At 44.8% G+C, this 24,688-nt stretch overlaps 1 protein-coding gene across 7 annotated transcripts in view; it reads right to left on the reverse strand.

The window, feature by feature from the left end:
- The window catches only part of WDR33 (WD repeat domain 33), an 88,833-nt gene extending 70,211 nt beyond the window's left edge, over positions 1-18,622 (reverse strand). For 2 of the 7 annotated variants that reach the window (XM_075937447.1, XM_075937448.1), the window contains exon 1: positions 18,411-18,620. The gene's annotated coding sequence lies outside the window, so the exon portion shown is untranslated. Of the gene's footprint in view, positions 1-18,410 lie in introns of all 7 variants that reach the window. The other 5 variants (XM_075937449.1, XM_075937452.1, XM_075937450.1 and 2 more) reach the window with 4 other exon arrangements.
- Positions 18,623-24,688: the final 6,066 nt, after the last annotated feature.

Below are 24,688 nucleotides of genomic sequence, written 5' to 3' on the forward strand. Positions count from 1 at the left end.
ACAGGGGTAGGCTGGGGGGGGGGGGGAGAGACCTGTGGCGGGCTGCTCCAGCCCCCTCCAGTTAACCATTCACATCTCTTTTGAATACTACAGTCAAATGTATAAGCCTTAAAAACACACACATGAAAATCCCAGGTGGCGTTTCACAGAAAAAGGCTTTTTTCCAATTGTACCAGTATGACATCTCTAAGTGACTGGTGACAGCAATTTTTCAAATCTGTAACATTTATTCCACATGTAATTTACTTTAATTATCAGAAATTAATTTAATTCTTAATTAAGACTTTTTCTTCTTGAATGTCAGCACCATCTCACTTCTCCTCTGCATCTTCTGCTGAAAGGACCCAGTCCTGCCAATACTGCAGTCTTTCATAAGTACACTCACTTTGTCCACCCTAAATGCTTAAATCATTTTCAGTACCTGTTTGGAGGCTGAAATCCACTGTCAGCAACAGTTCAGTTCCCTAAGGTTTGAGAACTTTATACTGCTCAGTTGACCTTTCTTTGTAAGGAACAGATTAGAAGTAATTCCCCATGGGTTAAAAAATAGTTTTGCTTCTTTTTTAAAGCAAATGAAGGGTTTCTGGAAACACCAATTATAACCACCAGGACTAGACACGGCAAATCTGGATTCAATATCTATCTCTGCCACAAACTGCCAGTGTACATTATATCAAGTGACAAATCTAAGGAACTCTCCTAGATTGAGGTGTCATCAAAGAAGGTTTTAGAACAAACTGATAAAACTAAATGGCAATTAAGTCACCAGGACCAGTTTGCATTCACCCAAGAGTTCTGAAACAACTCAAATGTGAAATTATGTAACTTAACTGTGGTCTGTAACCCATCCTTTAAATTATCTTCTGTACCAAATAACTGGAGGATAGCTAATGCAATGCCAATTTTTAAAAAGGATCTATAGGTGATACTGGCAATTACAGGCCAGTAAGTCTAACCGAGTACCGAGAAAAATTGGAAACTATAGTAAAGAACAGAATTGTCAAATACATAGATGAACATAATTTGTTGGGGAAAGTCAACATAGTTTCTGTAAAGGGAAAACAGGTTTCACCAGAGTTCTTTGAGGGGGTCAACAAGCATGAAGACAAGGGGGATCCAGTGGATATAGTGTAGTTAGATTTTCAGAAAGCCTTTGACAAGGACTCTCACTAAAGGCTCTTAAAGAAAGTAAGATGTCATGGCATAAGAGGGAAGGTCCTCTCAGACTGATAACTGGTTACAGGTGTGTGTACTGGGACCAATCCTATTCAACTTATTCATAAATGATCTGGAAAAAAGAGTAAACAGTGAGGTGGCAAAATTTACAGATGACTGTAAACTGCTCAAAATAGTTAAGTCCAAAGCAGACTGTGAAGGGTTTCAAAAGAATCTCTCAAAACTAGGTGACTACGCAACAAAATGGCAGATTAATTTTAATGTTGATAAATGCAAAGTAATACATATTGGAAAACATAATCCCAACTATACATATAAAAGGATGGGGACCAAATTAGCTGTTACCACTCAAAAAAAAATATCTTGGAATCATTGTGGATAGTTCTCTGAAAACATCCACTTAGTGTGCAGAAGCAGTCAAAAAAGCAAACAGAATGTTAGGAATAATTAAAAAGGGGATAGAGAACATCTTACTGCCTCTTAATAAATCCCTGGTACGCCTACACTGTGAACAGCAGATGTGGTTGCCTCATCTCTAAAAAGACACCTTAGAATTGGAAAAACTTCAGAAAAGGGCAACAAAAATTAAGGGTATGGAACAGCAGCCATATGAGGAGAGATTAATAAGACTGGGACTTTTCATCTAAGAAAACAGAAGACTAAGGGAGGGGGATATGATAGAGCAGGGGTGGTCAACCCATTACAGGCAAAGAGCTAAAATAATTGTGCGATAGTGCAAAGAGACGGAGGAAAAAGTTGTCAAGGAAAAAAAAAAGGATACCGGTGCTTTAAAAAACCCTCGGGTTGGCTTTTTGGCCACATCAGGCTCCTGTAGGCTAGTGCCATTTTACTTCATTGTGCCAGATGGCTCCCCGGCACCCAGAGAGCACAAGGAACCGGGGACCTTTTCTAGGTCTATAAAAACATGGCTGGTGTGGATCAAGTAAATCGGAAAAGATTATTTTACTTGCTCCCATTACAAGAATTACAGGTCACCTAATTAAAAATGTTTTAAAACAAACATGGGAAGTATTTCTTTACACAATGCACACAACCTGTGGAACTCCTTGCCAGAGATTGTTGTGAAGACCGGGTCTTTAATAGGGTTCAAAAAACTGCTAGCTAAATTAATGGAGGATAGGTTCATCAGTGGCTATTAGCCAGGATGTGCAAGAATGGTGTCCCTAGCCTTTGTTTGTCAGGGGCTAGGAATGGGTGACAGGGATGATTACCTATTCTGTTCATTCCCTCTGGGACACCTAGCAGTGGCCACTGACAAAAGACAGAATATCGGGGTGAGATGGATCCTTGGTTTGACCCACTATGGCCATTCTTATGTGAATAATCAATCTTGTGTTTCATTTCCCTTTTTGTTAAAAAATTAGAAAAGGTTCAGAAAGAGCTACAAGAAATAAATGAGGTCTGAAAAACCTACTTTACAGTGAGAAACTTTAGATGTTCGATTTATTTTGCTTAGCAAAGTAGAGGTAAAGAGGTAATTAAATCAGTCTGTAAGTACCTATATGGATAAGATATTTCTGAAAAATGTCCATTTAATCCAGCAGCAACCATCATAATGAGTTATAGTGGTTAGAGATTGAAATTAGACATTTTTCAATTGTACACAAAGCAGGACAAGGTGGATAAGGTGACATCTGTTGGTGAAAAACAAGCTTTACAAGGCTCCTCTGTAGGAATAAAGTGCACATTTTTAACAGTGAGAACAAGTATTCAATGGAACAACTTTCCAAAGTATGTGGTAGAGGTCTCCATCATTTATTTTTTTTAAAAGTAAAAAAATAAAGCAGAATCACCAGTCTGAGGTGGTAAAAAAAATGTTGATTGGGTAGTCAAAAGTTTGCTAAATACAACGGATCAACAATTCAAGAGGATGTGTACTTTTTAGATTCAGAACATGTACATGTAATGAAGAGTGCAAGAGTCAAAATCACATTATATGATATAAACACCACCAGAGGCTCTTGAACTCTAAGAATATGTCTGAACAGTCAAGAAGAACGCAGGGCTGGCCCATGCCAATCAACTTGGGCTGATAGGGTTCTGACTTCAAAGTTGATTCATTGCTGCATACACTTCCAAGCTCACACCTGAAGTCTAGGACCTTGCCATTCTTTGTCAATTCTACAGGGAGGTGTCATTTGTCCCAGGAGTTATCACATTAGGGTTCCTGAAATTCAGGAAAATTCCCTGATTTCAGGAAAAGGAATGCCATTAGCAGGTGAATCAGTCTGCAACCAGAAAGGAAATGATCCATGGTACCCAGTGTTGAGACTAGGGATGTTAGATAATGTTTATTTTAGTAACTGTGTAGCTGCAAAAATGTTTACCAGTTACACGGTTACTAAAATACTACCTGGGTGCAGGGCCAGCAGCCAGTGAGCTCCTAACCCCTGGGAAACACCCTACCAACCTACACCGCTGCCTCTGTATCAGAGGCAGTAGTGCAGGGTAGCAGGCAGAGCTGGTCCACAAAGGGAGCTGGTTTAAAATCGGCTTCCCACTCAGACTGGCCCTTGCCTGCCACCCTACACAACTACCTCTAAACACAATCCATGCTGCTGCCTTTCTATTAGAGGCAGTAGCATGGAGGTGGCTCTCCAGGAGCTAGTGATCACGGGGAGTGGACTTTTAAGCCCATTCCCCATGGGCATCGGCTACCGCCTCCCCTTCCCTTGCTGTGTCTGATCCAGAGGCAGGGGTACTCATTTTGATTAACCAATAGGCCTAGGCAACACACAACCTCCTCCCCCCACTGCTGCTGCTTCTGTATCAGAGGCAGTAAGCAGGAGGAAATGGGAGCCGGTGCCCATCTTTTAAGCCAACTCCCCACAAGCACCGGATCCCCTGGAGCTCACACCCCTCTCCACAGACAGGTGCTGCTGCCGCCCCATGCTGCTGCCGCCCCATGCTGCTGCCGCTGATACAGTGACAGCGGTTTAGCATGGCAAAGGGCTCCCAAGGAGCAGGGCCGGGAGCACACTGGCTGCCTGCCCTGCCCTTGGGGACTATTGAATAGTTGTGTAACTGCTAAAATGTAATGTGATTACACAATTATTCAAGTACATGATATCTAACATCCCTAGTAAAAAAAAGATGTTTAAAAATAGACTGCATGAAGGTCTCAAAAATACAGCCTTTACGCAACTCCTGACTTTGTTAAGCAGTCAAACATCTAAAGGGGGCCTTTTCTATAATTCCATCTTTAACAGTTTTGGTATGTTGGCTAAACACTTTTGAAAAGAAAAGTGCATTCTTTTCCATTAGGGAAAATTTAATACTCCTATCACAAACAAAGGCCATGATTCTGTAAGTCACTTCATGCAGACAGACCCGTGCCCATGTGTAGAGTCCTATTCAAGAGTCTCCTCTATGGAGTTAATGGAAGGCCAGAATCATTTCCATAGTGTACACATTTAGCACAAGAAATATTGGTGCTACACTTAAGGTGTTTCTATAGCAATTTCCAAAGATGCTTTTCTTTACAAAAGACTGCAGCATTCATTTTTAGAAAAGATGCAGCAGGAGTCTGCAGAGAAAGACATCACAGGGATGGATTTTTCACAACAATCAATTACAAATGAATTACTATCCGCAGAGCAATGCAACTACCCAACCTGTATAGAAGTAATTTTCACATAAACTTTTAAAATTAAGTGGCAATTCTCCCCCTCCCCAAACAGAAGTCAAGCCTTATGAGTAGTGAAGTTAGCAGGTACATCACAGAAGTTTCACATTAATATTAGCAGTCTTTATTAGAAAGACAATACCACCACATAGGAACCTCCATCTTCTCACAGAGCACATGTACTAACCTGCAGTTCAATCTCAGCCTACGTCTATGCTACCACAAAAAGTCAACTTAAGGTACGCAACTCCAACTACACAAATAACATAGTTGGAGTCGATTTATCTTAGATTAAGTTAAAATGAAGCTCACACTTTCTACTAGGTTATCTAATGCTGTTCTAAGAAACTGTAGAAGACAATAGTAAAAACATTCAAGCCTACCTAGTACACTAGCAGTGTTCCCATCATTCTTACTATTGATGGAGCCGCATCACTGCTAGGGCAAGAACTGCTAGTGTGTGGATTAGGTTTTGTGGGATAATCACTAGTGGGACAGTGTTTCACAGTTTTTAATCCCTGAATGCTATGTTCCCATAGGCAGGGAATACCACAGAAGAGAAAACTGATCACAGCACATTGGTGGGCTAATTAACCAACATATGTCAGAGCTTTAATAATAAAGCAACGTTGATTAACTCCAGGAACAAATGCATTGTCTTCATCATTAACCGATACTGCAGGTATCTGCCTGTCCCTACTGAAGGACCAGAATTAAAAACTTCTTTCATAATCTATGTCAGATGAGCGAGGAGGTAAAATATTACACCGGGGTCGGCATCCTTTCAGAAGTGGTGTGCCAAGATTTAACTTATTCACAGATCTGTGTGGGGTCAGAACAGGCTGGGTACAGTGACCATACTTTCTGAACCATCTGCAGCTATGGAGAATTTAAAGTATGAAACAGATTAAGTGTTTTAACTTTCTCATGTTAGTTTATCAAACTTCATTTCAAATAAAGTAAAATATTACCGTATTTTCTGGCGTATAAGACGACTTTTTATACTAAAAAACATCCCCCAAAAATCGGGGGTCGTCTTATACGCCGGGTATAAACTTACAGGCAGTCCCCGACTTGCAGGTATGAACGGGGCTTTTCTCGCCCCGGAGGACATGGACTGCGGGACCTCGTGGTCCCGCCGCCCGTGTACTCCGGGGCAAGAAAAGCTGCTCTGCGTCTCCCTGGTCTGCAGACCAAGAAGACGCGAAGCAAAGCCGCGGCTCCGGCAGCGGGGCAGCCCAGGCGCGCCTGGGCTGCCCCACTGCCCGAGCCCCTCCGCGGCTTTGCAAAGTCTCAGGGGAAGCCGGCAGCGGGGCAGCCCAGACGCGCCGCGGCTGTCCCGCTGCCGGCGTCCTCAGAGGCTTTGCTCCCAGTGTCCCTGGTCTGCTGGAGATGGTCCCCAAAAGACCAGGGGCACCGGGAGCAAAGCTGCAGCCGCGGCGCGGTGCCGCGCCTCTGAGGCTTTGCCAGAGCAAAGCCTCAGAGGCGCGGCACCCCGCTGCTGCTGCGGCTTTGCTCCCCGTGTCCCTGGTCTGCGGGGGGGGGGGGGGGGGGCGCAGCTAGTGCGCCCCCCCCCCCCAGCAGACCAGGCTTTTGTTGTGGACCCTGGGGCAGAGCAGCTGGGGTGCTGCCGGTTGGCCTCTTAAGGGGGGGGGGGGTAGTCTTATACGGCGAGTATAGGCGAAAACCTATGTTTTAACTAGAAAATTAGGGGGTCGTCTTATACGCCCAGTCACCTTATACGCCGGAAAATACGGTATGTCCAGCACAAAAGGTTTCAATGTTTTCTTTATATATGGCAGTGGTAGGGAACCTTTTTTGGGCCAGGGTTCACTGACCCACAGAAAAATCAGTTAGGAAGCACACAAGTGAGAAGCAAAAAACAAACAAAAAAACCAAAACCAAACCAAACCAAACAAAAAAAACTCCTCCAAAAAACCCCAATCCTCATTGATGTGGACCCCCAACTGAGACATCTCACTCCTCTAGTGCCCCAGCCTCATAAGGTGAGAGGAAGGGCTGAGGTTCAGGGTTTCCCATAGGCCAAATTTACTTTTCTGCGGTTCTGGAGTTAGGACAGGGGTAGGGACAAAAATGAGGGGTTCAGTGTGCAAGACAGGGCTGCTAGCATGTAGGATAGGGATGGGATGCAGCATCTGGGAGTGAGATCAGGTGTAGAAGGGGAAGAGGTTGTGTGGTCTGTGTGGGAGGAAAGGCGCAGAAGCAGGCTGAGAGTAGAGGGTCTGGCCAGGTGGAAGGAGCAAGAGTAAGGGAAGGTGCCGTGTGTGGCCAAGAGAGAGGATGCAGACGCAACAGTGAATGCAAGAGCAGGGTGGAGATAGGGTGTCTGGACAGGAGGGAGGCTGGTATTCTAAATAATATAATTTAAATTATGGCTTTTAAATTAAAGATGCCATACAACTTTAAATGTTCTTCAGCATGCATTTAGATAGTCCTTAACATCCTTAATGTGTTCTATCCGACTATCCAATAAGCAAATGCTTATCGGACAGTCGAGTTGACTAGTCGATTTCCCCCCCCTTCCCACTACCTCTATCAGATAAGAGGGAGCAAAGGGGGAGGGAGGGGAAGAATACTTCAAAGCAGCAGCGCCGCACAGCTGAGCCCGGGATCAGTTGGGGAGGCCCCTGCTGACTACAGATTCTAAGGAAATACCGTTTGGATCCGACCCCGGGCTCTGCGCAGCATTTCAAAGCAGCAGCACCACATTGAGCCCGGGATCAGCAGGGTACTCTGAGTCCCCCACTGACCCTGGGCTCCATGAGGATGCTTCCGCTTTGAAGCACCTAAGGGCGCTTCCATTTTGAAATTCACAAGAGCCCCTGTTGGGGATTCTTGTACATTTCAAAGAGGGCATGTCCTCATGTAGCAGGACTTCCCGCTGGCCCCAGGCAGAGTTCCACATTCCTCCTTTGAAGTGTACAAGAACCGCAGAAGGCTCCATCAAAATTCCATCAACTATGCAACTAGTAAATTAACTGATACTTACCATCCTTAGAACACAGTTCACTAAGCTAGTCAAACTGACTACTTAGGGGTAATATATAGTGCTGCTTTCTCTGAAAGGTACAAATTATAGATAGTATAGATATAGTGAGCTAGTGTTAGACATGACTAAAAACTAGGGATGTGAATGGGTAACCACTTATCGGGTAAGCATCACTCTTATCACCTGTTAACCATTACCCAAGGGCAGCCTGCCACAGGTGGAGGGTTGCTCCAGGCTCACAGGGCTGCTGGCTACCAGCCCACAGGGGCTCAGAGTCAGCAGTCTTTATGGGGAGGAGGATTGTCGACTCCCAGGCCACAGCAGCAACATCCCCCCACTCCGCTGTTGCTTCCACGCCTCCCCATACAAGGATGTTGACTCCCTGCACAGGCTGGGAGCCAGCAGCCCCATGGGCTGGAGCAGCCACTGCCTGTGGCACAAAGGCCACTCCAGCACCACCACCACCAGCCTGCCAACCCTCATTTCATCAGTTAACCAGTTAAACTTAACGGTTAACCAATTAACTAATTAAATGAGATTTTACATCCCTACTAAAAACTGCTTTTAATGTGTAATATAGTCTTAATTTATGAATATTTAAAGAGAAATTCTAGTTTTTAAACTTCTATTCTGGCTCAAATTACTTCTAGAGTTTAGCCCATATGTGGGCTTCTCTAAATTTCCTTTCGCACAGCATGATGAGATAGATGTAGATAATCATTCTCACCTACAACTGAATGCTGCATTAATCCAGGAAAGAATGAACTGCTGCTGAGGTCCAAGAAATGTGTGTTGACAAGTTTCCAAGCACCAAATGATTATGTTTCTACACAACATTGCTTATGGCAATTTTGGGCCTGAAGTTTATTCTAATGGAATTTGGGTCTCCTTTGGATAAAACATTTGATTTCTAAAACACCTGATCAAAAAAACTTAACATTTCTCAAAAGATGAGTATTTGTAATACTTTCATAAAATAAGTTCATTTGTCCATACTGTATTTACATCAATACTGGATTTCAAACACCTTCAAAATTAGGACTGATACATAAAAGGGTATTTCTAGGAGAGTATGATTTTTTGTAAACATCTAACAATAAATTAGCCAATTTTCAGGATCAGTTATTGTTGTTCCAAGTCACAGTTTACGGATAGGCAAATCTGAATTATTGATGCAAGGACAAAAGAGACAGACTAAGATAAACCCACAGAGAGTAAAAATGAAACAAAAGCCTATTTGTCACACTGGAAAACTCAAGCAATTATATTGTACAACCATAAGAAATAGAAAGAATGCATTGCTATTTTATTAAATGCTAAATCCAAACCCCAAAATTTTATTTATGTATTTCACGTACTCCAATACTGCTCAGTGACTAAATTTAAAATTTATTAAACAGCATCAAATGATACAAAGACAGTAACTGATGCTTCTTCATTTCTCACTCTCATAACTACGACCACTTCTGTCTAATGATGTAATGACTTTTAAAAAGCAAGGTAAGACCAGTCAATATTCAGGGAGAACAGGAACCAGACTGGGGCTGAAAAGAGCACAAAAAGCTATTCAAATATTTAAATAAGATTTAACTTAATCACCTTAAATAAACTTCAACAATGAGGTATTTAAGTACTAAAACAGCGGTTGTTAAACAAGAATGCCCAGATCCCAGCTTGTAGGGGTGCTGCCGAGGGCCAGCATTACATTTGCCAGAGTTCACGGTAGAAAAACTAAGCCCCACCGCCTGTGGCTGAAGCCAAAGCAGAGCAATCTAGCTTTGCAGGAACCCCTGTGGCATCCAGACCAGACAACTGCCCTGCTTGCTACCTCCTAACACCAATTCTGGCTTTAATATCTAGAAAACCAGTTATTGTGGGCAGTTGCATGGTGGAGCATTTATAATATGGGGAGAGGGGACTCAAAGAAAAAGTTTGAGAACCCTGTATTAAAAGACATTAAAATAGATTAACTCCATAAATAACTGTTATTATACAGATATTTCCCTGCAGATACTCTAACCTGATTTGTTTTAAGCAAAACTGTTAACCAAAAAAATGCTTTTTTGTTTTAAATTTAGCTCCCAGAACATGGGAAAGAAGTTCCACACATTCTAGTCCACACCAAACAGTTAAGCAAGCAGATTCATCCTGGGTTTTTTTAATGATTTAAAAAGCTTTTAAAAAAAAGAATGTATTCTGTACAGTGAAATGTACTGATGAGAACATTACATTTTTTTCCTTTAGAGAACCACGAGTCCATGATATAATACTAACAAGCTCTTATTAATACATTACAGGTGAGATATGTTTTACGTGGCTCAACTTCTGTTGATGAAAGACAGGCTTACTAGCCACATAGAGCTCTTCAAATCTGGGAAGTACTCCCACTTCACAGCAAAATGTTAAGATGCTATTTCAACCTGCAGCCCAACCAGCACTGAACTGCAACCCATGTGACATCCTCATAGCCAGGGCTCGACAAATACACTCGTCCGCTCACCCATGGCGAGTAGATTTTACCAGCTGGCGAGTGCAGGGGCGGACTGGCCCGGTGGGCCGTTGTGACGGGCTGGCCAAAGCCAACACTATGGGCGGCGCGGTCCCATCTGATCCGCCGGCCGGTGGAGGAGCAGAGCGCCACCGGGAAGGGGGAAGTGCAGCGATTCTCAGCGCCGGGCTGCCTGCGTGCAGCTCTGGCACAAGGAGGCGGGGCGCGAGCCAGAGGGCAGGACGCCGGCAGATGCCAGGATGCTGGCGTGACGTGGCGTCCTGATGTCACGGCCGGCAACTGCTGGATTAAAAAAGGCTCTGGCAATCCCGCAAAGTGGAAGGCAGAAGCCAGGTAGGGGAGGGGAGGGGAAGGGACTTGTGCTGTGCAGAAGGGAAGGGGCTTGTGCTGAGGGGAGGGGAGAAGGTCAGGAGAAGAAGAAGAAAGAGGAAGGCACCAAGGGACAGACAGGGGTGCAGGAGAGAAATGCCGGGGGCCAAGTGCAGACAGACAATGAGGAAAAGGGCAGGAGGGGAGGTGTCAGTGAGAGGGGGGACAGGGTGATGCTGGGAGAGGAGAGGGGAAGGGCATTGGGGGCTAGGGGGAAAGGGGGTGGTGCTGGGAGAAGGCTTGAAAGAAGGGGTGGGCACGAGGAAGGCGGGGATAGAGCAAGGCATGTGCGAGGGCACAGGGGCATGAGGGCAGAGGGTGGTGAGTATCAGGGAAAAAGAGGGCAAAGGGGATGGGGCAATAAGGGAAGGGGGAGGCACCAGGAAGGTGCAGGTGCCAGGGGATTCTGGGGGTGAAGCAGAAGGGCAGACACCTGCAGGGGAGGGACCAGCACCAGAGGAGAGAGGCAGGGCAGGTGTGTAGGGGGAGGTGTTAGGAGAGGGGATGAGGAGGGGTAGCTCACATGATCAGAGTGGGGCTACTGGAGGAGTGGGCACAGGGAGGAGAGAAGGGCTGGCAGAGGGGGGCAGGTCTCAGGAAGGCTGAGGGCAGTGAGAAGGGCAGGAGTCAGGACAGCAGAGGGGGGTGAGGGGTTGGGGGGCAGCAGGCACCAGGGGAGCTGATGGAGCAAGGGGAGGAGACATGGCAGCAGAGGGAAAAGGTAGAGGTTTATAAGGTATTTATTAATAACTTGGGAGATATTTATTAATAATTTATTAGTAATTACTGTTCTTATTCTTATTAGGAATTTATGCCATTAAAAAAACACTTGGTGGGGGTGGCGAGTCCTTTTTTTTCTAGTGAGTAAGGTTTTCCATAATTTGTCAAGCCCTGCTCATAGCCATACAGGTAGTGTTGGGTAAGACCCATAAAATACATTGGGGGCCACATATGGGTCCCACAATAGTAAACAGGTTGAGAACCACTAGTTTAGAATAAGTAGTTAGCACATATTGTAAGGCACTATTAAACATAGAATGGCCAGGCAGGCACAGACCAAAAGTGAATGATTGCTACAGCAACTGTTCAGCTAGGCACTGAAGAAGAGATAAACTGACCATTATTTATATTGTTAGTTTTAAAGCATAAAAGCTTCTATAAACTGTAGTACCACTTTGCATTTACACAGGGTTTTACAAACTTTAAATCATAACCATCTGAGCTAGTTATATTATTATACCTACCTGAGAAAAGGGGCAGTCACTCAAGGACATACAGTTTATTATTGTAGCATACCCAGGATTGAAACTCCTGGGTCCCAGATTGTGCTTGAATTGTTACAAAATGTGACAGGGTTGTTTTTTTTTAAATAAAGATTTTCATTCAGTAGGTTACAGGCTTTCCTTTTCATATGTATATGAGCCTAAAATATTCATCCCAGTCCTTGCTTCCCCTACCTCTCCAAAAACATGTGTTTCTGCTATAACATCAGACATTAATGTTTCATCTCATCCCTTCACCACTCTCAATCTGTCAATATGCATCCCCGTACTGTAACTTCAGGTCACAAATTAAAAAATGTTGCATACAACAATTTACGTTAAGGAATGTCTGATATTAGCCAAGATAAAGTTGAACAGCAGATGGACAGAAAGGAGACTATATGTGAGCATATGCTCTACAAACATTTTACCTACTATATATTATAGTTTGTCCGTCTATTTGTTCAAGAACTCCTCCTAAATGGGAAGAGCCAGGACCACTAAATTTGATAGACAGATTCCTCTTACCATAATTTCAAACAAGATAAGATTCTGGTTGTGCCAGTAAAATGGGGTGTGCCTTAAGGATGTTAATTGAATAGTCGATTAACCTCATGAATGCTTATTGGTTAGTTGACTATTCTATAGTCCCCCTATAGTCTACCAGAGGGAGCAGCGCAAGGTTGCCAGGTGGGAGCTGGTCCACAAGGGGAGCTCGTTTAAAAACCTTCCCCCTTGCGGATCGGCTGCCTGCCACCCTGCACTGCAGCAAACCCTGTCCGGGGGTGAGGTCTAAGCTCCTGGACCCAGTGCGAGCCTCCCTGGCTCCTAATACACTTTAAATGCACAGCTACAGCGGGGGTAAATTCCAGACCTGGTGCAAGCCAGGACTGAGCCATACTGCTGGCCAGCTGGCTAAAAAAAATTACTGCCGGATGGTAAGGGGAAGAAATGCGTGTAGTCTATAGCATTAACCAATAAGCTTTTGCTTATCGGTTAAATGATCAATCGACTAGACTATTACATCCCTAGTGCACCTGGAACTACATTGCTTCTCAGAAAAACATACAGAAAAGAAACAGTCACCAGACATGTGAAAAGGGCTGACTTAGGGCACACCTCCCTATGTCCAGGACTACCCCAGCCTTGAGCCTCCCACCCCCAGCACCTCTTAGAGAAGGGAGAGCTGAAGTTCCCACCCCTTAATTTATATGGGGACATTGCTGGCTGTTCCCCTTTGTCAGGAATCAGGGAGACAGTGCAGTTTGCTCCATTCCTCATTTTGGTTGGGTAATACAGGTGAGCTAACACTGCTGCAACACTGCACTTTAAGGCTGTGTCTAGGCTGGCCAGTTTTTCCGGAAAATCAGCCACTTTTCCGGAAAAACTTGCCAGCTGTCTACACTGGCTGCTTGAATTTCCGCAAGAACACCGACGATCTCATGTAAGATTGTCAGAGTTCTTGCAGAAATACTATGCTGCTCCTGTTCGGACAAAAGCCCTCTTGCGCAAATCATTTGCGCAAGAGGGCCAGTGTAGACAGCACAGTACTGTTTTGCACAAAAAAGCCCTGATGGCTAAAATGGCCATCGGGGCTTTTTTGCGCAAAAGCGCTTCTAGATTGGCACGGATGCTTTTCCGCAAAAAGTGCTTTTTTCTACCATTGCAATGCATTTGTTTAAACAAATTCATCAGAACCAGGAGAGCGATGACATTTTTGGGTGTAAAAACTTTTCCGTTAAAAGCATTTCCGGAAAATCATGCCAGTCTAGACGTAGCCTAAATGTAGTAAGGGCCCACCAGGCTCTTACTACATTTCAAGTGCAGAGCCACAGCAGGGTTAGCTTTCCATGGTGGTATGAGCTGGGACTCAACAGTGCTCTGCCTCACCTGCCCGCCCCCCTGCACCACAGAGACAGTGCTGGGGGAAGCCAGTTCCCCCCAGCACCAGCTCCTGCTTCCTCCCCCTCGCTGTCTCTGATACAGAGGCAGTGGAGGAGGGGGGAGCGAGTAGTTACTTAACTAGTCGCTTACATCCCTATTTAGGATCCAAACAACACCAGGTAAATCTTCTAGTACACTATAAATTTCACAACTGGACAACTGCATACAGCTTAGGATTAGGGAAATTAGTGTGTAGTCCAGTGTTTCTCTTCCCTTTCAAAAAAAATTATAAGTACCCCCAAAACGTATAGTTTTCAGAAACACACATTTTTTTTTCTACCATTGCAATGCATTTGTTTAAACAAATTCATCAGAACCAGGAGAGCGATGACATTTTTGGGTGTAAAAAGTACAAAAATAATAAAGCGCTGTAAAACTTAACACACAAGATTCAGTATTCTTCAAATTTTAGTTGTGTTGACGTACATCCCCCCCAAACTTCTCTCACGTACCCCAAGGGTATTCGTACCACTGGTTGAGAAACACTGGTCTAGTCAACTAATCGATAAGCAGGAGCTTATCTATTAGCACTATCGACTAGTTGCTTTCCCCCAGTTGCCACTCTGCATTGTAAAGCTCAGGGAAGCAGATATGTGAACACGCTCAGTCAGTCTCTGCTCTGCGGATCTCTTTTCATTCATCAGACCAGAATTTTCATTTTCAGAATGAAAGGAGACCCGCTATATTATGCATAGCTTTATAAGCTCAAAGAGTAAGAATACCATAAAGTTGAATTCTACACTACTCTGAGGTCTTGGTAACTAGGTAATTTCAGGTGTACTGAATACATACCAAAAATACATAAACAATTTTCATGGCAATAAAATAAAATCAATTTTGTTTGTGCTCTAACCCTCAAATATTTATTAGAATAGGAAAGGGGGGGAACAAAGTCATGTCAATATTTTGCTAAAAGTTAAAATCTTACCTGCTCTACTAATGCTAGATTAAAAGTGAACATTGCTAAAGTCCAATTTAATTACTGACGTTTACTTTTTGCACTAAACTTGGACAATGAAAATAAACTAGCAGCTTTCTTATGCCAGTTTCCATGTACTAGATATGGGGTGGGCAATCTATGGCACAAGTGCCATAAGTAACATGCGAGCCGGCACATGGGGTGGGAGCTCAACACTGCCCCAACTCCCCTGCACAGCAAGGAGCCAGTGCTGCTGCTTGAGCCTCCTAGCCAGCACAAAGCCACAGCACCAGCTCTGGGGGACAGGCAGAGAGGCTGCAAACTGGGCTGTATAGCAGTGGCCGGAGCTCTCCCCCCTTCTTCATCCTCCCCACTTCCCTGCAGCAGTAAGCCAGGGGAAGCAGGTGAGCTGCTGGTGGTGGGCACTTCGAGGCTCACCTGGGCAAGCTCCCCTGGCAACCAGGGGTTGTGCCACATGGGCTGCTCCTCTGGCAGTGGGCTGAGATCAGGGCAGGCGGCTGCTCCTGGGCGGCCAGGGCCACAAGGCTGCTCCTCCGGTAGTGGAGCAAGGGCACCCCGGCAATTCAGCTGCGGCCATGGGCAGCATGTGTGTGCTGGCTCGGCAGCAGGGTTGTGCTATAGCAGCCCAATGGGGGCTGCATGCCAGCCCAGCAGCAGGGATAGAGCTGCGGCAGCCTGGCTGCAGCAGCCTCAAAGGGGAAGCTCGTTTGGGGCTGTGGCAGTGGAGCCAGAGCAGCAAAGCAGGGACTGCAGCAACCCAGCTGGGGCTGTACGCTAGCCGGCAGTGGGGTCAGGGCTGCATGCTGCCATGAGCAGCAGTTATGGCAGCAGGGCCAGGGCAGCCGTGTCACTCAGCCAGCAGCGGAGCCGAATGAGCCAGCAGCAGGGAAGGGCAGCAGGCTGAGGGCACCAGTGGCAGGGGACCATAGTTATCTCTAAGTTGCATGGCTGCGCAACCATGCAGCTATTTGCTGCACTCCATTCAGAAGTTCAATGCTCCTGCACAAGAAGGGAACTCAGCTGATAGGCAGGGCAGGGCTAAACAGAGCAGTTCCCATAGCAGCTAATAAAAAGCAAGATAAGGAAAGAATTAGTGGCTAGGCAGGGGGAGGAGGAGTGACAGAAAGGGTAATTGGGAGGGGGAGTCAGAGGGGAAGGGAGTTTGGAGAATCACTTGTGAACAGCAGTCAAACTCAGCACTCTCAAGCCTTCTGGTAAGGGGCTGACTGCACATGGTAGGTGTGGGAAAAGAGGGGTGGGTGGATGTTGGCATTGGGGTGAGAGGGAGGCAGGGAAGTAGTTTGTTTCTGCTGTGACGTGGGGGAGGTGTCGATACTTTGTTTGTGCTTTAGCTGGGAGTTAGGACAGGACAGACTGCTGGTGCCTACTACTTTGAGAAGCAGGATTTTACCCCAGCTCTCACCAAGGCTGTGAGGAACAGATTGCACAGGGGTAATTGGGGGAAAAACTTTTATTGACTTTAAAGAGTATCAAAGGCACTGAGACGTAAATTAAAGTGAATAAGTTAAATCTTAGCAGCCACTTAATGCATCAGCATCTGGACAGAAAAAACTGCAAAGGAGATTTTAAATGTCAACAAAACCTGTTTTTGTAAATTTCATGACATTCAATATTTCTATTATTACTCAGCTTCATAAAACTATTTTATCATTTGCACAAATTCCTGCACTAAAAAGTGAATGTATTTTAAGTTCTTTAATTATGTTGGTCAATGTAGATATTCTATTGTCCAATTTATATTAGCTTCCAGCATTCAAAAAAATCCAGTTTGGAAAAATGTATCAGACATACAGAAGACTGCCAAACCAAATCACTATGGGTGCGTCTAGACTACATTCCTCTTTCGAAAGAGGAACGCAAATGAAGGAAATCGAAAATGCAAATGAAGTGCAGATTTACAAATCTCGTGCTTCATTTGCATAATCACATCTGATCGCTTTTTCGAAGAAAAAAGTAGACTACATGTGATTCTTTCGGGAAAAAAACCCTTGTTCTAAAGAACATTTATTCCAGGAAAAAAAAAAGTTTACAGGGTTCTTTCAAAAAAAGGGTTCCTCCCCCCCCCCAGAAGAATTGTGTCTAGACTGGTTCCCCCCCGAAAAAACCTTTTGAAAAAGCAATTGGACGTGATTATGCAAATGAAGTATGAGATTTGTAAATCTGTCCTTCATTTGCATTTTCGATTCCCTTCATTTACATTCCCCTTTTGAAAGAGGAACGTAGTCTAGACGCACCCTATGTGAGAGAACTCAAATTAATGCTCAGTATTTCACAGCAGAGTTTATTAGAAAACCAAAAGTTTATATATTTTAATACACGATAAATGACTAAAATACAGGATTACTCTCACTACTGTTTAACTACAGACTACTGTGAAATAATAAACTAAAATAATTAACCTTATGTTTCATTCATTCACTTGGAAGTGTGTACTTAAATTGTTTGATGGTATCTAACCAACTGCTGATCCATAAGCTCACTTAAAGATGATGTGGTCCACAGGTTAATAGAACTAAAATGGCAATGAAAAATCGTTCATGTGCTTTAATCTTTCCCCTCAACGAATTTAATTATTTCCTGGCTTTCCATGTCAGAAAGTATTCCAGCACCAAATCTTCACCCTGGGAAACCAGGAAGGGTAGATTCTGGTCAGTTTCAGCTCTCCCTCTAGGAGCATACTTTTAATTAGAAAATTAATTCAGAGAGAGTTTGGTATAATACAGAAAAATAGGGCAAATATTTACTTACCTACATCAGACTTTGTAGAGCATTTTAGTATGGTTAGAGAAGAGATGATACATAAACTCAGGATAGTGTCACTTAGAAGGACTAGATTAAGTAAATCTACTTAATCATAGTAAGAAGGCCTCACTGCAAGCCATAAGTTACACATCAAAAGAGAAATGCCATCTAATCTCTGAAGAAACAAAACTTTAAGGTTTTCTCCATCTAAAACGATGAGAGACCTGATTATACTGGGTCAGCTAGTTTTGCTATGCAAAGAATAAATTTAGGCCAATAGAACCAGGAGACTGGATCAGATCGTGATTAAGTCTAACGTACTCTGCAAAATAACAAACCTATAACAAACCCCAGCCGCACATGGTTCCATTTATGCCACCTGGCCAAAGCCACATAGCACAGAGAATACCCAAGAGGCAGAGTCACCTAAATCAATGGCAGCAGGAGAAAAAGGTGAAGCAGAAACTCTTGTGCAGGGGAGATGAGGCCACTCGCCTTTCCTTCCCCTCCCCGCTGTGGTGCGATCTCCAGCTCCCCACACCACAGCTGGCTCTCCAGCAGCCCGCCCTGGGGTTCCCGTAGCCTAGCGGGTGCGGGCCCAAGCCCCCACTGATCTCTCCAGGCTTCGCTCTCGCCGCCCGCCTAGGGGCTCCTCCCCCGCCACCCCCGACCGACCCAGGCACTAGGCCCTCTTCCCCTCCCCGGCCTCACGGCCTGAAAATGGCGGAGGCGGCCGCACGGCCGGGCCGCGCTGTCCTGCCCCGGGCGGCCCGTCACTTAGCTGCACTCACCGTCCGGCTCTTCTCTTATCCCCGCCGCCGGACCGCGCCGCCGCGCTGCTCTCCACGCTCCCCCGGCCCGGAAGCCGCTGCCTCACGAACCCCCACCGCGACCACCCGCCATCTTCCCTTCCAACGACCGGGGCGGTGCGAGTGCACGCGCGCTACGTCACTACGCTGCGAGGCGCCAGAGGAGCGCCCGGCCCGGCATCCGGAGGCAGCGGCGGCCAGGACCGCCTCTGCGCAAGCGCAAGGGAGGCTGGGCCGTGCATGACGCGAGTGGACGCCGTTCCAAAGAGTCAGGAGCGACCCAATACGGACCGAGCGGCAAGTGGAGAGCGCAGAGATACGCTCCGCGCATGCGCACAGTGAAGCAGCGTGGCTCGTGCTGGACTCTTGTTTCCGCGCCTGGGAGTCCTAGCTCGGAAAGAAGCCCCCCCCCTCCCCGTCCTCGTGCCTGCGGCGCCGGTGCGCTCTGATTGGCGGGAGGGGGAACCACTGGGAGAGCTGACCAGGCTGGGGCAGGGCAGCAGCCGCATCCTGAGACCCCACCAGAGTCCCTGCGCTGGGGCGTTAAACCTTCAGTGGGGGGGGGGGCACCGGCCCACAGAAAACGTGCTGGGGGCTACACACAAGCGAGAACCAACCCACTGACCTGCCCTCAACTGAGAAGCAGGAAAAATCCTCTCCCTTCCCACCCTCAAAGTCCAGCCCCACGGGGCGGGCAGGGGCTGGATTCGCTCTTTTTGGGGCCTGGAGCTAATGGATATTGTAGGGGGGCCCCTAAGCTCTGGGGTAGGCCAAAAAGGAGGGGCTCAGCATCTGGGAGGTGACTGCCTGGCACTCATTGGCCGTGATTCCTGGCCAGTAGGAGTGATGGGAGCTGGGGAGACGATGCTGGTAGAGAGCACCTCCCTGCAGCGCACAGAACCCCTTCCTCCCCCTGCCAGTCAGAGCCCCTGAGCAAGATCCAGCCCATGGCTTGCCTTGATTGAGTTTGTGTGACTTGGGGCTCCCCCTTGGAGTGGGGAGTCAGTACTAGCGCTCCCATCCAAAGCACTACCCACATGGCTGAAGCAGCAGGGAAAGAAGGCAAGCCCCTGAGCTTTGCAGGCCAGATCAAGGCAAGCTGTGGATCAGATCCAGCTTGTGGGTCATAGGTTCCCCATCCCTGCCCTAAATTAAAATAGCTCTTCTCTCTCCCCTCCACCAGTGCATGCAACCAAACATTTTGGCCATCAGGGACTTCATTGATTTCCATTTTCCCAGCCAAGTCAGATGCTAAAAGTAAAAAAGACCAAAACACAAATAAATTTGAGTTTTAGAACTGTCAGTTTTAATTTGTAACTCCCAATCAATGCAGAAAATCTTATCTGCCAAACACATTAGCAACAGTGTATGGATCAGAATAGCTGTTCAGTGAGCAACCATGGGAGGTAAAACTATTACATGGGAATTACCAGATAGTACATCCATCTCAAGTCCAGTATCTGATGCTTCACACTGTCCAGAAGAAATGTATAAGAGTATCCATATAGATGTATAATTATTTTATATAGTTTTATATATGTAACTACATTCCTGACTGTCTAAAGCATCTTAGGGAAATAAGCTCTAGTCTACAGGTTGTATATAAAAAGCTATTTTATTATTTGAAAAGGTACAGCCTTTGAATTTCACTGGATGTCTTTTTCTTCTTTAGTATGAAAAATGGCAAACAAAGAAGAGCACTATTTACCTTATTGGTTGCATTATTTTGTATACCTCCAGCATGTCCCTTATGTCCCCTCTGAAAATAATATGGGACAGTTTTCATGTCTAGAAATGGAAGGCTTTCCATGCTTCTAGTCATTTTGGTTCCTTGTTTCTAAACCCCTTTATTTCTCCTATATCCTTTTTGAGAACAGGTTAACAAAACAATATTCCAGCTGAGGGTACTACATTGATTTATATATTGGCATGTTGTAAGTGTAGTAGAATCTCAGAGCTACGAAAACTAGAATTGCAAACTGACCAGTCAACCACACTCCTCATTTGGACTCAAAAGGATACAATAAGGCAGGAACAGAGAGAGGCACACACACAGTTTCAGAGCTGCATTAAGTGGAAGTAGTTGGGAAAGAACAACCATAACATTTTGCTCTGAGTTACAAATTAATAGAACTAAAATGGCAATGTTTCATAAAGTATTTGTCACAATGGTTAAAATACTCTTGATTTTAATGTCACCTGTCCAATAAAGATATACACTACCTACTAGGACTGGAGATGAAAAATCGTTCATGTTTTTTAATCTTTCCCCTCAACGAATTTAATTATTTCCTGGCTTTCCATGTCAGAAAGTTTTCTAGCACCAAATCTGCACCCTGGGAAACCAGGAAGGGTAGATTCTGGTCAGTTTCAGCTCTCCCTCTAGGAGCATATTTTTAATTAGAAAATTAATTGAGAGAGTTTGGTTAACTACAGAAAAACAGGGCAAAAGTTTACTTACCTACATCAGACTTTGTAGTGCATTTTAATATGGTTAGAGAAGAGATGATACATAAACTCAGGATAGTGTCACTTAGAAGGACTAGATTAAGTAGATCTACTTAATCATAGTAAGAAGGCCTCACTGCAAGCCATAAGTTACACATCAAAAGAGAAATACCATCTAATCTCTGAAGAAACAAAACTTGATGGTTTTCTCCATCTAAAATGATGAGAGTTCCAATTATACTGGGTCAGCTAGTTTTGCTATGCAAAGAATAAATTTAGGCCAATAAAACCAGGAGATTGGATCATATTGTGATTAAGTCTAACGTACTCTGCAAAATAACAAACCTATAACAAACCCCAGCCGCACATGGTTCCATTTATGCCACCTGGCCGAAGCCACATAGCACAGAGAATACCCAAGAGGCAGAGTCACCTAAATCAATGGCAGCAGGAGAAAAAGGTGAAGCAGAAACTCTTGTCCAGGGGAGATGAGGCCACTCGCCTTTCCTTCCCCTACCGGCTCTGGTGCTATCTCCAGCTCCCCACACATACTGTGTTATGTATTTTACCCCTTCTTGACTATCAACACTACCCTGACCAGACATTTTTAATAAGCTGTCCACAAGGGTGACCCAGTCTTTTTCTTGAGCAGTTACAGTTTAGGAACTAGTAATATATCTGAGTAATTCAAGCTATTCTTTCGAAGGTGCAATGAATCTATCTTTTCGTAAGGCTAATTCAAGGGGTCATAAAATTCCTACAACATCTCTGAATAATTTTAATATTTTAATGACATCCTTGTATACAGCATTATCAACAACTTTATTTCATATTCAGCAGTTCAGTTCTATCAGACAGTAGCTACTCACAAAGGTTTTATTGGTCTAGAAGTTTTCTTCCCACCATCTTGTGTGTTTTATTGCTTCTGGTCTTCTTTGAAAAGTGGTAGCCACTGCTATCCCCCCCATTTTGAATAAAGGGATTTGGAGTGCAGGAGGGACTCTGAGCTGAGCTTGGGGTAGGCAGTTGGAGTGCCTGAGGGGGTTCTAGGTGCAGTGCCTGGGAGGACATTTGGACGCAGGAGTGCTCAGGGCGAGGACGTGGGCTTGAGGTGCAGGAGGGGATTCATGACTGGGGTATGGTTATGGGCTCGAGCTGGACACTGCTTACCTCAGGTGGTGGTGCACTGGGGCTAAGACAGGCTCACCCCCTGTCCCGGCCCAGCACCTCTCCCAAAAGCAGCCAGCAAATTCCATCCCCCAAGTCCCTCTGAATCCAGGATACACATAGGTGCCTGCTTTGAAATGCACAACAGTCCCTAGCAGGGGCTCTTGTGCATTTCAAACCATGGAGCCCGGGGTCAGCTGGGGATTTCCGATTGTGCACAGCAAGCACAGCATTTCAGCAGAACCTGGGATCAGTTGGGGACTCCCCAGCTTACCCTGGATTCTGGGGAAATCCCACGATCAGCTAAGGAGTCTCCATCTGACCCCAGGGCTCCACAGCTGCCCCTTTGAAAATGCGCAAAGGCAGCATTTCAAAGGGATAGCTGCTGCACAGCTGATCCCCAACTTAGCTGTGTGGCACTGCCCTTTCAAAAAGCCAAGGCAGTGGAGGGTCAATAATGAAAGTTTTACAGCGTTTTATTATTTTTGTACTTTTTACATCCAAAAATTTAATCGCCCACCCAGCTACAATTAAGTTGATTAAACAAATGTGTTGCAATGGTAGAAAAAAATTGTGTGTCTGAAAACTAGGTACTGGGGGTACTTATAAATCTTTTTTTTAAGGGAGTACTTTATAAAAAAAAAAAAGGTTGAGAAACACTATCATAGAAGCAGCAAGAGAAAGGGTAATTGACTAGTCAACTAGTCTTTTAACATCCCTATATAGGACTAGTGTTAATGATGGTAATTGAGTCAGGCAAAGGCTTAATAGACAAATCAGACATCAGGAATGGTAACACACAAACTTGTAGGGGAACATTTTAACCTCCCTGGAGGGTCAATAATGGATTTAAAATTAGTCATTTTTCTATAAAGGAATTTTATCACCTAATTACGGAGGAGGACTGCTGAACTGGAACTGATTTACAAATTCAACACTAGCAACTTGGGCTTGAATGTGCACTACAAAGGCAATTTTCCCTGCCTTTGATATTCACATTCACACATCAAAAGCTATAAATGGGACACATCCAGCCAGACTCAATTAGCATCATTAACAGTGATCCCACAATGGAGAGGTAACTGCTTTTGCTGTTATATATACTCTGGAATCTGTAATTTCCACTCCCAAATCATCTGATGAAGTAGGTTTTATCCACGAAAGCTCATGATATATGTGTTAGTCTCTAAAGTGCCACGTGACTGCTTGTTGTTTTTAAAGTTACAGACTAAGACGGCTACACCCCTGAGACGTGAATAATCTTGTTTGTCCTGTAAGTCCAAACAGTGGTTGATCCTAGAAAGACACGTGACCATGCCACTTGGTACTGGAATCCATCTTGGATGTGGTACTTTTCTATGGAGTGTTAAACAACAGGTTCCCACCCTGTGGGAAAAGCTATCAGGTCTTTGTCTTCAGCTGGCCTTTGAAATTGCCTCAACCACTCTAAGAGGATATACATGGAGAAACCTGAAAACAAAGAACTCTAAAGACCTCTGAAAAAAGCTTTATTCCGGGCCAGAATAAAGATCAACTCTGACCTAAAACATTTTACCTAAGATCGACAGTTTATGGTAAAAAAGCTTCAGAGGGGTAGCCGAGTTAGTCTGTACAGGATAAACTTAAAAAACAACAAATAGTCTGGTAGCACTTTAAATACTATAGCAAAACATGTGGATGGTATAATGAGCTTTTGTGGCCGCGCAGCCCACTTCTTCAGATGACCGGCTAAGAAACTCGTTAAAATTCAAATGTACTAAGAATTTGCATGTATCTGTTTTCATTTGCAATGACTTAAGTCCTACTTTTTATACTTAATAAAAACAATTATTATCAAGCCCGGTGTAAATAATTGTTACCTGAGGCGAGGGGGGGGGGTAGAGTTGGAGAAACAACCACTGTGCATTTCTGCCTTTCATTGATAAAGGAGACTGACCATATGAGCTTTCTCTATGTCAAACTTTTATATGGGACAAAATGGATTTATTTGGGGTTTTGGTCCTCTTTTGGGGTCTATATTTCTGGGTGTTAAGCCCTTATAGCTGAACTGGTTCAGCATTTGTGTTGCTCTGCAGGGGGACATTATAAGAACGGCCATACTGGGTCACACCAAAGGTCCATCTAGCCCAGTAGCCTGTCTGCCGACAGTGGCCAACACCAGGTGCCCCAGAGAGGGTGGACCGAAGACAATGATCAAGCGATTTGTCTCCTGCCATTCTTCTCCAGCCTCTGACAAACAGAGGCCAGGAACACCAATTCTATCCCCTGGCTAATAGCCTTTTATGGACCTAACCTCCATGAAATTATCTAGCTTCTCTTTAAACTCTGTTATAGTCCTAGCCTTCACAGCCTCCTCTGGCAAGGAGTTCCAAAGGTTGACTACACGCTGTGTGAAGAAGAACTTTCTTTTATTAGTTTTAAACTTGCAACCCATTAATTTTATTTGGTGTCCTCTAGTTCTTCTATTATGGGAACTAATAACTTTTCTTTATTCGCCCTCTCCACACCACTCATGATTTTATATACCCCTCAGTCTCCTCTTTTCTAAACTGAAAAGTCCCAGTTGCTTTAACCTCTCCTCATATGGGACCCGTTCCAAACCCCTAATCATTTTAGTTGCCCTTTTCTGAACCCTTTCCAAGGCC

The sequence above is a fragment of the Pelodiscus sinensis genome, chromosome 10 (genome assembly GCF_049634645.1).
Source record: "Pelodiscus sinensis isolate JC-2024 chromosome 10, ASM4963464v1, whole genome shotgun sequence".
NCBI classification, from domain to species: domain Eukaryota; kingdom Metazoa; phylum Chordata; order Testudines; family Trionychidae; genus Pelodiscus; species Pelodiscus sinensis.